General features: G+C 34.1%; 1 protein-coding gene across 2 annotated transcripts in view; it reads right to left on the reverse strand.

Annotated features, from left to right (window-relative positions):
- Dh31-R (Diuretic hormone 31 Receptor) overlaps positions 1–16,249 on the reverse strand; it is a 1,450,252-nt gene that overhangs the window by 164,203 nt on the left and 1,269,800 nt on the right. The window lies entirely within an intron of this gene.

Here is a 16,249-nt window from a genome sequence, read left to right on the forward strand (position 1 = left end):
AGACGGCAAATAGGTAGTCTGCAAACACGACCAAAATATCCATTCACACTGATCATTAAATTTAAATTAAGTAGAACAAAAATTATGTCTAGGCTAGGCCTATAGGCTACTTACTTACTTACTTACTGGCTTTTAAGGAACCCGGAGGTTCATTACCGCCCTCACATAAGCCCGCCATTGATCCCTATCCTGAGCAAGATTAATCCATTCTCTATCATCATATCCCACCTCCCTCAAATCCATTTTAATATTATCTTACCATCTACGTCTCGGCCTCCCTAAAGGTCTTTCTCCCTCCGGCCTCCCAACTAACACTCTATATGCATTTCTGGATTCTCCCATACGTGCTGCATGCCCTGCCCATCGCAAACGTCTTGATTTAATGTTCCTAATTATGTCAGGTGAAGAATACAATGCGTGCAGTTCTGCGTTGTGTAACTTTCTCCATTCTCTTGTAGCTTCATCCCTCTTAGCCCCAAATATTTTCCTAAGCACCTTATTTTCAAACACCCTTAACCTATGTTCCTCTCTCAAAGTAAGAGTCCAAGTTTCACGACCATAAAGAACAACCGGTAATATAACTGTTTTATAAATTCTAACTTTAAGATTTTTTGACAGCAGACTGGATGACAAAAGCTTCTCAACAGAATAATAACAAGCATTTCCCATATTTATTCTGCGTTTAATTTCCTCCCGAATATCATTTATATTTGTTGCTGTTGCTCCAAGATATTTGAACTTCTCCACCTCTTCAAAGGAATAAATTTCCAATTTTTATATCTCCATTTCGTACAATAATCTCGTCACGAGACATAATCACATAGGCCTATAGGCAATATTGTCAATATTAATAACAACTCGTTCAGCTCCACGCACTCTTGAAGATTCACTCAAATATCTCAATTGATGACTACATACTTGCAATAAGGCGAACAGGAGTAAGCGGAACTCATAAATTTAATAGTTCAATTGTGACTTTTTATAATTTGCTTAATTTAAATTAAAATTTGTCTGAAATTTGAACAGGTGACTATCAATACTTAACCTAACTATGGTGAAAAGGAAGAAAAATTAGGTTATTAAGTTGAGATACGAACGCAAAACATATTTGTCGGCTCATAGGCTAGATTTACCCCAATGCTGGGGCTAGTGTAACCTAGTATATTTCTGCAGAAAAGATCAGAATATGTCTTCGGGCAAGTGGATATGAAAGAACATTATAGGCCTATTCTGCATAGAATAAGAATTTTATATTTTGGGCATTTAATACACTGCAAATATTTAAATGAGAAAATGACACACAAACTAAATAAAAAGCATTTTTTTATATTCCTAAGAAGTTTTGCTTAAGAAAATGGAAAGAATCAAAGGACACATAGAATCAGAATTTTATAATTTGGGCGCGATAATGTTTTCACTCAAGACTATTATGTAAATTAGCTTCTAGTAGCATGAACATTCGATATTTGGAGCCACTTTATAAACTCGCCTTTTGTGTTTAATAACATGGGTTACGTTTGCCCCAAATTTACAATTACCCCGGTTTATCTCAATGCAGAACACAGTGGTGTGTTGGTGGTTCTTGAAGAAAACAAGCAGTTACAATAAATAAAAATTGATTAAGTTTTACTCTCATTGAAGGAGATCATCATATATACTGGATAATAATATAGTAAGAAATTAAGTTCTTTAGTCACCATAGAGACAAATACAGGATTTAATCGATACCCATTTTTTTTATCTTAATTCAATTGTAAATCTCTGCAATTATAGGCAACACCCAGAAGCTTTTTCATCTTACCTAAATGAAAGTTTTATTTATTTTTTTTTACTAATTTAATCTTATAAAATCGCTTTAGATATAGAATTACATTTCTTTCAAGTATTATTCGGCCTTGGGAACAGAAAAAAGCCTGATAGAGCCTCAAAATTGTGAAAATGGTGTCTCCTGAAGCAACTAGCTTGTTTGGGACCTAATGTTGAATAAATTGCCAATATCTGCATACATTATTCTTTTCCAGCAGTCTTAACATTGGCCTCTCCGCAACTCAGATTCTTTGAAGTGTATGTTATTTACGAATTTTTGTTTTCTATTCATTTAAGTATTCTTCGATTTATTATTTATTTGTTATCGTAGGGGAGAGATCTAATTCTTCTCTTATTGCTTCATTCCTTTATATTCCTCAAACGGAATTATTGGTTCTCAACAGCAGACAAGACGAATGTCATTTCGTAACAAGAAAAATATGTTTCATCCTTCATTAGAGCTCCAGGCATTTGGGAAACTGAATGTTTGGCTCGTAAAATTGTTTTTGAAGAGAGAATTATGTATTGCGAAACGTAAGAGCATCAAGATGTAGAGAATGTTGATGGAACTTAGCAGCTACGTCAAATCATTTACCACTTTCTTATTAACTTACAGAAAATATAGAGCGTTCAATTTAAAAGAGAAAACTCCATAAAAAATTACAGCATATCTTGGAAATGGTGTACGTCCGTTTCATTGCATTTGTTCACAACAATTGATTTTTGCTTAGTTACTATAGTCGCGACGCTGTTATTCCCGGCGTGACTCCTCCTCTTTGCTTACGTCTTAGGAAGTGAAGGCTCTATAAAGTCTAGGTAGGTAGTATGTTCGCCGTTTTTGTTCTTTCGTTGTCGAGCTACCAGACGAGGAATCTATTTGCCACACCGTTAAACATTATCATGTCGTAGCTCCTATGATAATAAATCAAACGCACTGTAATTCAGCAAATAATTGAGCGGCAAATAACGCCCTCGTTTGCTTTCTGCGATCGCCAACGAAAGAGCCAAAATGGCGGGCGATTATATTAAGTATTTATCGAGCCTTAGGAAGTGCATAACGTCATCATCGACGAATCACAAGATGCACACGTTTAAATGTATCTGCATCGTGATTGGCTGCCGGAAATAAGACCGACGGGACTATAATTATAGTGTTAGGGGAGAGTCGGGTAGTATCGGACATCGGGTAATATCGGACAGTGAGTTTCTTTCATCTACCACACGATGATAGTACCTGATTGACATGGTTACGTTTCTGTGATGTCGCAGAGAGAAACGTAACCATGTCATTCAGGTACTACCATATGGTGGTAGATGAAAAAAATGCACTGTCCGATACTACCCGATGTCCGATACTACCCGACTCTCCCTTACATATGACGCAGGAATATAGTTATATTACTACAATAACCAAATTATACATATTTATTTTTTTTGTACCGAAGTACATATGATATTTCCATGCAGATATTCTGCGTCATCATTTGATGAAAGAGTGATGGAACGAAGAAAAATTCTCTCCGGCGCCGGGATTTGAACCCGGGTTTTCAGCTCTACGTGCTGATGCTTTATCCACTAAGCCACGCCGGAGAGAATTTTTCTTCGTTCCATCACTCTTTCATCAAATGATGACGCAGAATATCTGCATGGAAATATCATATGTACTTCGGTACATCAAAATAAATATGATATGCGTAATAAATCACTTTGTGATTTAAGACGGCGCCTATACCGTCGGATCCCGGCCAACCAGTCACTCATTCGAGTGCACCTCAACACATGTATGGACTTCGGTCCTGCGTTCATAGACATCTATGACGTAGTGCAGAGGGCGGCCACTAGAGGGAACCCAAGAGATGGAGCTTAATCTGAGACGATTCTAACCGGCGTCGGGGTTGTATCCGGCGTGGCTTAGTGGATAAAGCATCAGGACGTAGAGCTGAAAACCCGGGTTCAAATCCCGGCGCCGGAGAGAATTTTTCTTCGTTCCATCACTCTTTCATCAAATGATGACGCAGAATATCTGCATGGAAATATCATATGTACTTCGGTACATCAAAATAAATATGATATGAGTAATAAATCACTTTGTGATTTAAGACGGCGCCTATACCGTCGGATCCCGGCCAACCAGTCACTCATTCGAGTGCACCTCAACACATGTATGGACTTCGGTCCTGCGTTCATAGACATCTATGACGTAGTGCAGAGGGCGGCCACTAGAGGGAACCCAAGAGATGGAGCTTAATCTGAGACGATTCTAACCGGCGTCGGGGTTGTATCCGGCGTGGCTTAGTGGATAAAGCATCAGCACGTAGAGCTGAAAACCCGGGTTCAAATCCCGGCGCCGGAGAGAATTTTTCTTCGTTCCATCACTCTTTCATCAAATTATACATAGCCTATAGTTATGTTCTGTACTCTTTAATGTTTGACCCTCTTTTAAACGGCATAAAGAAAAGTATTGTAACACTAAGAAAATCTTTCCACGCTCGCATGTGGGCAGCTGAGCTATGCACTGCCGCTTCTACTCTACTTCCGCGGGCGTGGAAAGATAAAATGTATGCACTGTAGGCCTATATAGAGCTTTTAACGATAATACAAATATTTTGTTACTATTTTACGGGGAAATTTTCTTTTCAGATTCTGCTTGTTTGTCTTAACTGCCCGTTTGTGTTTGTCTGTATATACGGAGGAAGCGATATAAGCCTAACTGTGCAGATTGAAGGAGGCCATGGAATACATTAAATAAATAAAAAGCCTATTATGCGTTTCGCAATTAAGTGCACGGTTAATTAGAAAATCAGGCTGACTATTACACTTTTACTACGTCACACTACTTTTGACCAATAAAACGGTACGAAAGGACATCTTTCAACCAATCATGGCTGCTTATCGCACAATTGTATCGCGTCCTTAGCATTTGTTTAATTTTATCGCGTACCTAGCATTTGTTTATTTTTATCACTACCCTAGCATTTGTTTCTTTGTTTGCCAACATTTCAAACTGCACTGGTCTGGACGTCAAAAAACAGAAAATTACAAACCACTCCAGTCGATGCACAGCACTTTCAAATATGACTCACATTGGCATTCAAGAACAAGAATTAATAAAGATCACTGGTCATATATGAAGAGCACCATTGGGAAATCCTGAATAAGTTGAGTGATACACCATGTACATCAACGAGTTCACTTCTTTTACGCACACGTCCAATATAACATCAACTGAACCACTAACCACTAAAACATGTACTTCCAATAATTGTTTCTCTTAAAATTATTCATGTTTATTTTTTATTTCATCATCGTTAATTAAAACGTTTCTTGCTTATTTCATCATCCCTAATTAAAACTTTTCTAACACTTGTTTATATTATTTAGGTAATGTTGTTATAGCTTCTGCTATATGATATTATGGATAGTCACGTATCAGAGATTGTTTAATACTAAGATTTATTGAAAATCATCTGTCAAGTGACGTTGATTACTGGGATCCGGATGATTGAAGTGGAATGCAAATGTTTTAATAAAGATGAAACTGAATCAACAAAGCCTTCTTGACTAGTAATTGTCCACGGAGTTCAGTGAAGTTTCCATAGTTGGCACAACTGATAACAAGAAAACATAATCATAAAACACTACTGCCATCTAGCGTAATGTTATGATTGTACAATAATACAGTTGAAGACAGTTGTATTTTCGTAAGCTAATTAATATTTTATTGTATTGGAGTATTTTGTTACTTCTAATCTTTATATACTTTCTTCTAATCGTGTAATAGTCAATTAAATCCCACTCGAGTTTTGATTTTCTCTAGATAAATGAAAACCTCTAGTGAGATTACTGTTGACAATCTGTGTAGTTTGGCAACAACGCATAGCCTGGCTGACATACGAATACACACACAAACTCAGGTCTGAATAGGAATACTTCGTCCCTTAGAATAAAATGTGATAATCCAGTATTAGAATATAAAAAGTTTCATAACTTGGATTCGGTGTATGTATTTTAAACTTTTCCACTTAATCCGGAGCAGAAAATACCAACAGAACGGATTGAGAGTAGCTAAGTTTTTGAAATTATTAATAATGTTTGAGTACTGTTTAATTAACTCCACACTTGTGTTGTAAAAGAAGTGGACACAATAGCCCCATTCAAGCTGAAGTACTCAGAGTTATCTGGATCGCCCCTGGTTCTATGCTCTTCTGTTCCTACTATAATTTGAGCTGTCCTATTCTCTGTATTTTATTACATTCTATCCTGAACTCTATCCCAGGTCTTTTGTCTTCTGTTATATTCTGACCCGTTTCATTGTATTGTTTTATATTCTGTTTGGTTCTATTATTGTCTGCTATATTGTTTTATTATATTTTAATCTGAATTACTCTGTTCAACCCTTCTATTGCTTTATGTTATAAAAAAGAATTCACTTTAGTACCGTCACCCCAGATCCCAGGTATTATATCCGTAGTAGTAAATGGAACATAAAGATTAAATGCATCTTTCTCTCAACAATGGTTCAGGAGTGACGTTGTAAAACACATGCCCTGAAGATTGGAGTACAGCTACAACCAGGTGGATAATCCCAGCAGTGAACACAGTTTCAATGCAGGAACCAGGACGGTTTTTTTTTACCAGGAAGTCATTATTATTATCATTATTACCATTATTATTATCATTATTATTATTATCATTATTACTATTATTATTTATTATTATTATCATTATTATTACCATTATTATTATTATCATTATTATTATTATTATTATTATTATTATTATTATTATCATTATTACTATTATTATTTATTATTATTATTATCATTATTACTATTATTATTTATTATTATTATCATTATTATTATTATCATCATTACTATTCTTATTTATTATTATTATTATCATTATTATTACCATTATTATTATCATTATTATTATTATTATCATTATTACTATTATTATTTATTATTATTATTATCATTATTACTATTATTATTTATTATTATTATTATCATTATTACTATTATTATTTATTATTATTATTATTATCATTATTATTACCATTATTATTATCATTATTACTATTATTATTTATTATTATTATCATTATTATTATTATCATTATTACTATTATTATTTATTATTATTATCATTATTATTACCATTATTATTATCATTATTATTATCATTATTACTATTATTATTTATTATTATTATTATCATTATTATTACCATTATTATTATCATTATTATTATTATCATTATTACTATTATTATTTATTATTATTATCATTATTATTACCATTATTATTATCATTATTATTATTATCATTATTACTATTATTATTTATTATTATTATCATTATTATTACCATTATTATTATCATTATTATTATCATTATTACTATTATTATTTATTATTATTATCATTATTACTATTATTATTTATTATTATTATTATCATTATTATTATCATTATTATCATTATTATTATCATCGTTATTATCATTATTATCATTATTATCATTATTATCATTATTATTATCATTATTACTATTCTTATTTATTATTATTATTATTATTATTATTATTATCATTATTACTATTATTATTTATTATTATTATCATTATTATTACCATTATTATTATCATTATTATTATCATTATTACTATTATTATTTATTATTATTATCATTATTACTATTATTATTTATTATTATCATTATTATCATTATTATTATCATTATTATTATCATCATTATTATCATTATTACTATTCTTATTTATTATTATTATTTATTATTATTATCATTATTATTATTATTATTATTATTATTATTATTATTATTATTATCAATAATTGTCTTATTTTTTTATACTTTATATATCTCATTTATTTTGACCTGCTGTTCACATTTTATTATGCTTTCCCTTTCTTTCTGTATGTTATAAATTATGTCTGATTTCTACTTACTTGTTGTTTACATTTTATTATTATTATCTTATTCTGTTTGTGTGTAAAATTGTAGTGTACTTTGTAAATTTGTAGTGTTTTTTGTAATACAGTTTTACTCCTGGTTGAGTGTTAGAGAAAGCGGTATGGCCTTAACTCTGCCAGGTTAAATAAATTATTATTATTATTATTATTATTATTATTATTATTATTATTATTATTATTATTATTATTGTTATGATTGATTTAGGTTTACATTTATTTCGATTAAGCGAACCTATGACACTATACTACTTTCCTCTGCTGTTACATTTAGTTTATTGGAACTTTTTTCAGGTGAATACATTGGATTTGGTTGCATGACAAGAGTTAAAGTGTGGTGCCGAACTGGGCAATGCTTTTCGTGGGAAGCACCCCATCAAAACCCTTATGAACTTTGAGTAAGAGTGTTTTATTATGAGATATTAATTATAAAGAGTTAGGCCTAAAAGGAATGTTATTAAAAGTTATGTTTTGAAATACTTTTAAACTGTCTTCGATGAGTTTATGGTTGGATCAGAGGTTCGCGTCTTCAAACCCTGCCGAGGTGATGGAATCATAAGCATCGAGAAACTATCAGCACTAGTTGTATTATAGAAGACAATTTAACCTGTTTAGAGTTCTAAAATGTCAGAGAACCTATATGTCACTACATTGTTATACAGTATCTAAACTTTCTCAACCTAATCAACGTGATTTCGAGTTACTTCCTTAACTATAGGCCAATCAACCAGATATCCTGCATTAATAACTAGAAAATCAACGAGTTGTGTTTCAAATGAGGATTCTTTGTTAGATATCCTGTAATTTACTGAATGCAATTCAGTGTAACATTGGACATTGTGAGATGAGTTACCATGACAGCATCAAACCATTCATAAATTCAGCTTGGTGAAAGCTGCATAAAAGGCGACACCAAAAGCGCTTCTATTATGTATCAGAATGCAGAATTCTGAATTTATGACCCCAATTATTTATGTATTTTTGTGTCACAAATATAAATCTCTGCGTTACTTTATAATCTATACAAATAATACGAAACAACACGCTATAGTCCGTCTAAATAATCTGGGAGATGACCGTAGTTTGAAACTATTTTATGTTTCGTAACACTATCCATATTTTTAACTAGTTCTTTGATTCCTCTGAAGGCTACTGAATATAAATTATAAAGAAATATAGTAAGTTATTTTACGACGCTTTATCAACATCTAAGGTTATTTAGCGTCTGAATATCATAATGCTCAGAATATGTGCGTCAGATACGTGTGCAACATTCGACGATATGATCACTTATCACCGTCCTTCGCAAGTCTCTCGTGGCTCTGACTTAAAGAACGTAGAACTTTACACACTTTGTCTTTACTCTTTCGAATTCTGCACACCTCAACACCAAATTACCTTTCGTCTCGTTTCTCTTATCTATACTCTAACCACGACGTAAATACCAGATCACTTATCTGTGGCACGCTAAGTATACCTCTTCATAGAACATCTTGTTATTCATCATCTTTTACAATATCCACCTCGCGTCAATGGAATTCCTTGTCACAAAGTATTAGGGGCTGCAAGACAACAAACACCTTTAAGAGCAGCTTGAAAGATAACCTTATTAGCATTTCACTCCAATCATACTGATTTAAACTATCACTGACTACATTGTTACTTTTTTCTTTAGACATCATCCTGATTGTGCTGCATTTTCAAAATTGTCTCATAATAATCTCTTTCTATTATCTAATATTATTTGAAATATATTAACATTCTATGTATTTTAGTTCAATTCTGCTACACAGTTTATTTCAGTGTTTAATTAATAGTTCATAGTATTTTGTTGTTTAATTTGTAAATAACTCTTGTATACATGTAACTCTCATCTAAATCAAATTGTTGAATTCTTTGTAAGTTCATGCATATGTATATACACTTTTTGCTGGTTGAGTGGAAGAGAAGGCCTTACGGCCTTAACTCTGCCAGCTAAAATAAATCATTATTATTATTATTATTATTATTATTATTATTATTATTATTACTATTATTATTATTACGCCGGTGAAATGAGTCCGGGGTCCAGCACCGAAAGTTACCCAGCATTTGGTCATGTTGGGTTGAGGGAAAACCCCTGAAGAAACCTCAACCAAGCAACTTGTCCCGACCGGGAATCGGACCCGGGCCACCTGGTTTCGCGGCCAGGCGCGCTAACAGTTACTCTACAGGTGTGGACTAAAGAAATATAGAATGGTGGTAATTTCCCGAAAAAAAGTTTTGCTGCACTTGACCTCTCCACGTATTGCGTCCTTGTTTGAAGAGTCTGACGTCTTAATCTTAACTTTTAGCTTTTTCATTGTCTGCAGCCCTTGAATTTCTTGTATACTGATGTTCAAAGGTATCGGACATACGATTTTGTGATCGTGTGAGCGAACTTTCCAATCACAGGATAAGTAAGATATTTATCAAAAATAGACGAACTTTGAAAGAGTTCCACTAGTTCTCAATAGGTGGCACCATTATTGGGAGCCGTTTAAAAAGTATAAGGGAAAATGAGTATGTATATTAAGCATATACCGTACTATTCTTTTAATAGATAATATCAGCGGTTTCCAGCCAAACTCAGTGTTGTTTTATTATCAATAGAGTGGGATGAAAAATTAAATTCTATAACACGGGCATATTTATCTACGATTGGCAACAGTGACTACTATCTTCGCCATCTATTCATAGAAGTAATAACTAAAGAATCCACACTTACACCAAGAAATTATCGATCACTATCGATTAGCAGGATCAGATATCTTTTTTTTTAATATTGGTCGACCAGCTAACTTGCTATACAGACCACTGTTAAATTATGGAATATCACATGCAGAATATCATGCTGAGGTTGGCTCTAAAGGCTCCTCTAATTAATTATGTGAATAAAAATATGATGATTTTCTGTGTTAAATTTATGAAGAGTCGTCAGTATCACTAAGAAGGATGTCTTGAGGGAGTTTCCTTTTAAGTCTAGATGGCTGACAAGATCTTGCTCCAATGTTATATGTCACAGCTCCAGGAACACCAGGAAGTTTGTTGAAGAAAGATTTTGGCATTGAATGGATGTACTGTTCTAGTGGAAGAATTCCCAATTCTTGATTCAGTTGTTGATTTCTTACAAACCAGGGGGCATTTGTTGCAGTACGCAGGAACTTGTTCTGGAGAACTTGTAGGCGATGCATGTGTGTCTTATTTGCAGTCCCCCACACTGGCGCTGCGTAAGTTAAAAGAGGTCGTACAAGCGAGGTGTAGAGTAGCATTGAACAGTCCAATCCAGTTTGTGAACGTCTATTAACCAAAGGGTATAATTTTCGAATTCTAGAAGAGGTTAGTGTAACAATGCGAGTTATATGGGCATTCCATGTAAGTTTCGTGTCTAATAATATTCCCAAATATTTGACAGCTTCTTGACTAGAGAGCCATTTAACTTGTTCATTTAGAAGAATCAAAGGAGGTGGATTATGAAGATATCTTTGAACGTCAGTGTACGTATGTATTACAGTTATATAAAAAAAAACATTCTGCCTTAAGTGAGAATGTTTATGCCGATCAATGTGAAAATATTTATTTAGGTATTAGCACAATCTACTATATACAGTCACGAAGCTTGAGTTTTGAGGGTGCTAGAAACAATAGACAATACTATTTTGCATTGCCTGTAATGAGGCGATATTAGCGATCCTAGTGGTGAGCAACTACCTAATGTTTGCATATTTACTACGTATTGAGCTTCGCGACTGTATATACTAGACTGTGGTATTAGGTTACACTATTTTCAACAATATTATAGCTGCTAAGTTTGCCATTGCATTCTAAGATCACGAGTTTAAATTCTATCGAGAGCTAAAATTTTATGGGACGAAAAATTCTTTAGCGTAGCCTATATTTCGAAGGGAAAGTGATACCGTGTTTTCCATGCTGTGTATTTATAGCACAAAAAATAATTCATCCTATTCCTGATTCATGGCTCTCCAAAAAATTATATAGACCAACTTTCTTTCCCACGAAGTTGTCGGCATGATGTAATGCAAACACGTCAGCAAAATATCGTCCCCAGAGAGGCCTGTAATCCACTAAACAGGGGAAAAAAATAAAAAAATAGGAAGGTGGGTAAAATAATTCCATAGGCTATACTGCAGTATATAGAGAACTGGAAAGAGAAGTATTTTCCAAAAATTAATGAATTAGATCATAAAGTAAGTCCGCTGAGTTACCTTTGCAGTAGCTCGTCTGTCTTCAGACTAGGCAGCCCGGGTTCGATTGCCGGCGAAGTCAGAAATTTTCGTTACTGTTATACAACGTTATGCAATAGATTTGTATATGTCTGTTTTGAATTTTATTAACTATTACTTACTTACTTACTTACTTACTGGCTTTTAAGGAACCCGGAGGTTCATTGCCGCCTTCACATAAGCCAGCCATTCGTCCCTATCCTGAGCAAGATTAATCCATTCTCTATCATCATATCCCATCTCCCTCAAATCCATTTTAATATTATCTTCTCATCTACGTCTCGGCCTCCCTAAGGTCTTTTTCCCTCCGGCCTCCCAGCTAACACTCTATATGCATTTCTGGATTCTCCCATACGTGCTACATGCCCCGCCCATCTCAAACGTCTGGATTTAATGTTCCTAATTATGTCAGGTGAAGAATACAATGCGTGCAGTTCTGTGTTGTGTAACTTTCTCCATTCTCCTGTAACTTCATCCCGCTTAGCCCCAAATATTTTCCTAAGCAACTTATTCTCAAACACCCTTAACCTATGTTCCTCTCTCAGAGTGAGAGTCCAAATTTCACAACCATACAGAACAACCGGTAATATAGCTGTTTTATAAATTCTAACTTTCAGATTTTTCGACAGCAGGCTGGATGATAAAATTTTCTCAACCGAATAATAACAGGCATTTCCCATATTTATTGTGTGTTTAATTTCCTCCCGAGTATCATTTATATTTGTTACTGTTGCTCCAAGGTATTTGAATTTTTCCACCTCTTCAAAAGATAAATTTCCAATTTTTATATTTTCATTTTGTACAATATTCTGGTCACGAGACATAATCATATACTTTGTCTTTTCGGGATTTACTTCCAAGCCTGTCTCTTTACTTGCTTCCAGTAAAATTCCCGTGTTTTCCCTAATCGTTTGTGGATTTTCTCCTAACATATTCACGTCATTCGCATAGACAAACAGCTGATATAACCCGTTCAATTCCAAACCCTCTCTGTTATCCTGGACTTTCCTAATAGCATACTCTAGAGCAATTGGTGATGGCTGTGAGCACCCCAGCCATTATAAGAAAAGAAGCCTGCGCCAGGTGGATGTGCGGAGATATATTTTTTTCATTGCTTATTATGCTGCCTGCTTCCATAATTTTTAAGAAAAGCTAGTTAAAACAAATAAAAGTACTTGATTATATAAATTAAAAATTCAGTTTGATTTTCTGAGTGCTACGACACAAGTTCCTAAGTGGGGGTAAGTGCAATCCCCACCTCACCAGTTACGTGACTAGAAAAATACCTCACCACTTACGGGTTAAGGATCAGCATGACTTCCATTTTATGTCTAGTGCAGTCTCATAGATAAATATTATTCACTGTTAACAAATGACTACTACAATTGAAAGTAAAAGCCCTGATTGAGCTACTGAGGCTCGTAGGAACAGGGAGATGCCCTTCAATGCTTTCTAGGCCTCGGCAAGTATTCGTACAACGTGAAGCTCCGGATTTTGTGATACGTGTATAATACTGTGTAGGAAGAGGCAACGTCGTACACGGTTAAGAAATACCTATAACCTGAGAGTATGTGTATACTCTGGGACTGTAACATGCCTCTGGTCAAAGAGAACGAGTTTATGAATATTAAACTACAACCTATGCTAGTGCTCAATATTTTATGTTGTGCGATTGGCAAGATTGATCAATTTATGAATCATATGGTGCAGAACAGTTTGTGAGATATTCACATTTGTTCAGACGTGGTTCGGGACTTGTAGGTCTATTTTAAATTTTAAACGCGGCCGAAACGTGTTTCTATTTATACGAATTTCTTTAATCGCACTTGGAATTGAAGTCGGGATAGTGAAATTGAAAATTCAATTTTTTTTAGTGGATTAATAGATACCCCGTGCTTTGGTTAAGACGTGCATTCAGATGTTTCATGGTGATTGCGTAAATATGATTTGCTTGCCGCTTAGCGTCATCATGCGGTGAATGTGGTAATGAGCAGATACAACAATTTTTGCGTCGTATGAAAAACGAACATTTTATGAGATCCTGTAACATAGACGGTGCATTCATAATTATTTCGAAGAGGCAACTGCAATGTGGAAGACAGTAGACAGTCAGTGTTAATAGATTTAAGGTAAGCTATATAATAACTAATTATAATAATAGTAGGTGCCAAATCTAGAGAATCGTGTAGGAATATTAAAAAAAAAAAAACAAATAATGCCCCTGGCTTGTCAGTATAACATTTCATTAATAATCTTCCTCGTATGTAATCGTGAAAACTTTGTAACTAATTCAACAGTTCATAGCATAAATACACGTCAAAAAATGACTTTCATACTCCATCGGCAAGTCTATCGTGCTATCAAAAAGGAGTGCGTTATATGGCAGTAAAAATTTTTAATAGCCTCCCTATCGATATAAAAAATTAAACTCAAAACATAAAATTATTTAGGGCCAAATTAAAGAAGTACCTAATTTCTCACGCCTTCTATTCTGTAGGTGAATTCATGACATTCAATAACGCTTCATGAAATTGATACTAAAACTTTGTGTTGTACTAGTAGACTATATTGTAAATCTCTTCTGTATATATTTCATTTAGACTGTGACTTTTCATTCATTCATTTATTTTATTCCATAGATCTTACATGAGCAATGTGAGGTCGGTTGACGACGCCTGATCTAGACGGGAGCTATTTTTGTAGCCCTAACAAATCCACTCGAAAAATAGTCACAGTATAATCTTTCACTATATTACAAGTGCAATCCTGAAGCATTCTGATTATAGGGAACTATGTTAAGAGTCAGCGATGTATTCAAAGGATGAGGAAAGGAACTGGGGATTCATTTACTATAGGATATCGCTTAATTTTCGTCAAGTTGGACAAACTATGACGTCACAATATGGCGCCAATGACGTCACAACGCAGTGACATCACAACATGGCCGACGTAAACCAAAACAATAAATAAATAAAACTATCTAAAAAAATTTAAAAAACAAATTGACGATATCCTATTCTACAATATAACCCAACCGCTCTTATCCAAAATACGATATCGCCAAAACAATTCACGATATCCCGTTCTGGAACAGAGCCCATCCGCTCTTATCCAAAATAGGATATCAGCAAAATAATATCACAATATCCCATTCTGAAATATAACCCATCCGCTATTATCCAAAATACGATATCACCAATACAATTCACGATATCCCATTACGGAATATAACCCATCCACTCTTATCCAAAATACGATATCACCAAAACAATTCACGATATCCCATACTGGAACAGAGCCCATCCGCTCTTATCCAAAATAGGATATCAGCAAACCAATATCACAACATCCCATTCTGAAATATAACCCATCCGCTCTTATCCAAAATACAATATTACTAAATCAATTACAAACATCCCATCCTCGAATATAACGCACCCCCTCTTATCCAGAATAGAATATCAGCAAAACAATTTCAAAACATATATTCATCTCATGTCACTAAAATATTACCTCAACGATCATCATCGGGGCTTGCAGCCCCGATACCCCGCTTTTTGCATCATGTGCTACACGTCGGATCATCATCGGGCTTCCAGCCCTGATACCCCGCTTCTATTGGTGATATCGTATTTTGGATAAGAGTGCAATTTTGAACCCCAAATAAAAACATTAAAAAGAAACAACGAACAGATCCACACATACACACCCATATATACAAAACCAACAAAAGTAAAAACATATATCTACAATAAATAAATTAAACATTATCCTTGATACATAATTACTACCCTAGCAAACGAAAACCCATCCTTATAAAAAACAAAACAAAACAAAAAAAAAAACTCTCACCATCCAAACCTTCTTTTTACCCTCTCAGATCCAAACACATCCTTAACCGGTACGCCATTCAAACCTCATGAATACCAACCACGAAAATTTACAAATCTACCAACCTAACCACTTCCATCCAAAAAGTGACGTCATCAAGTGACGTCATAATATCACTTCACTCCATTCTACGATCTATCCAACATAAATTCTCATAAAAACAATAACGATATGCTATAATCAAGTAAACCCAGGAACTATCCTACCGCATTATCTCCTGGCTTAATTGCCTCATGAGTGATGCCTTACTGGTGTCATGAAGCCCCAATCATTCTTCGAACTGTTGCCTAAACAT

The sequence above is a fragment of the Periplaneta americana genome, chromosome 13 (assembly GCF_040183065.1).
Source record: "Periplaneta americana isolate PAMFEO1 chromosome 13, P.americana_PAMFEO1_priV1, whole genome shotgun sequence".
Taxonomy (NCBI): domain Eukaryota; kingdom Metazoa; phylum Arthropoda; class Insecta; order Blattodea; family Blattidae; genus Periplaneta; species Periplaneta americana.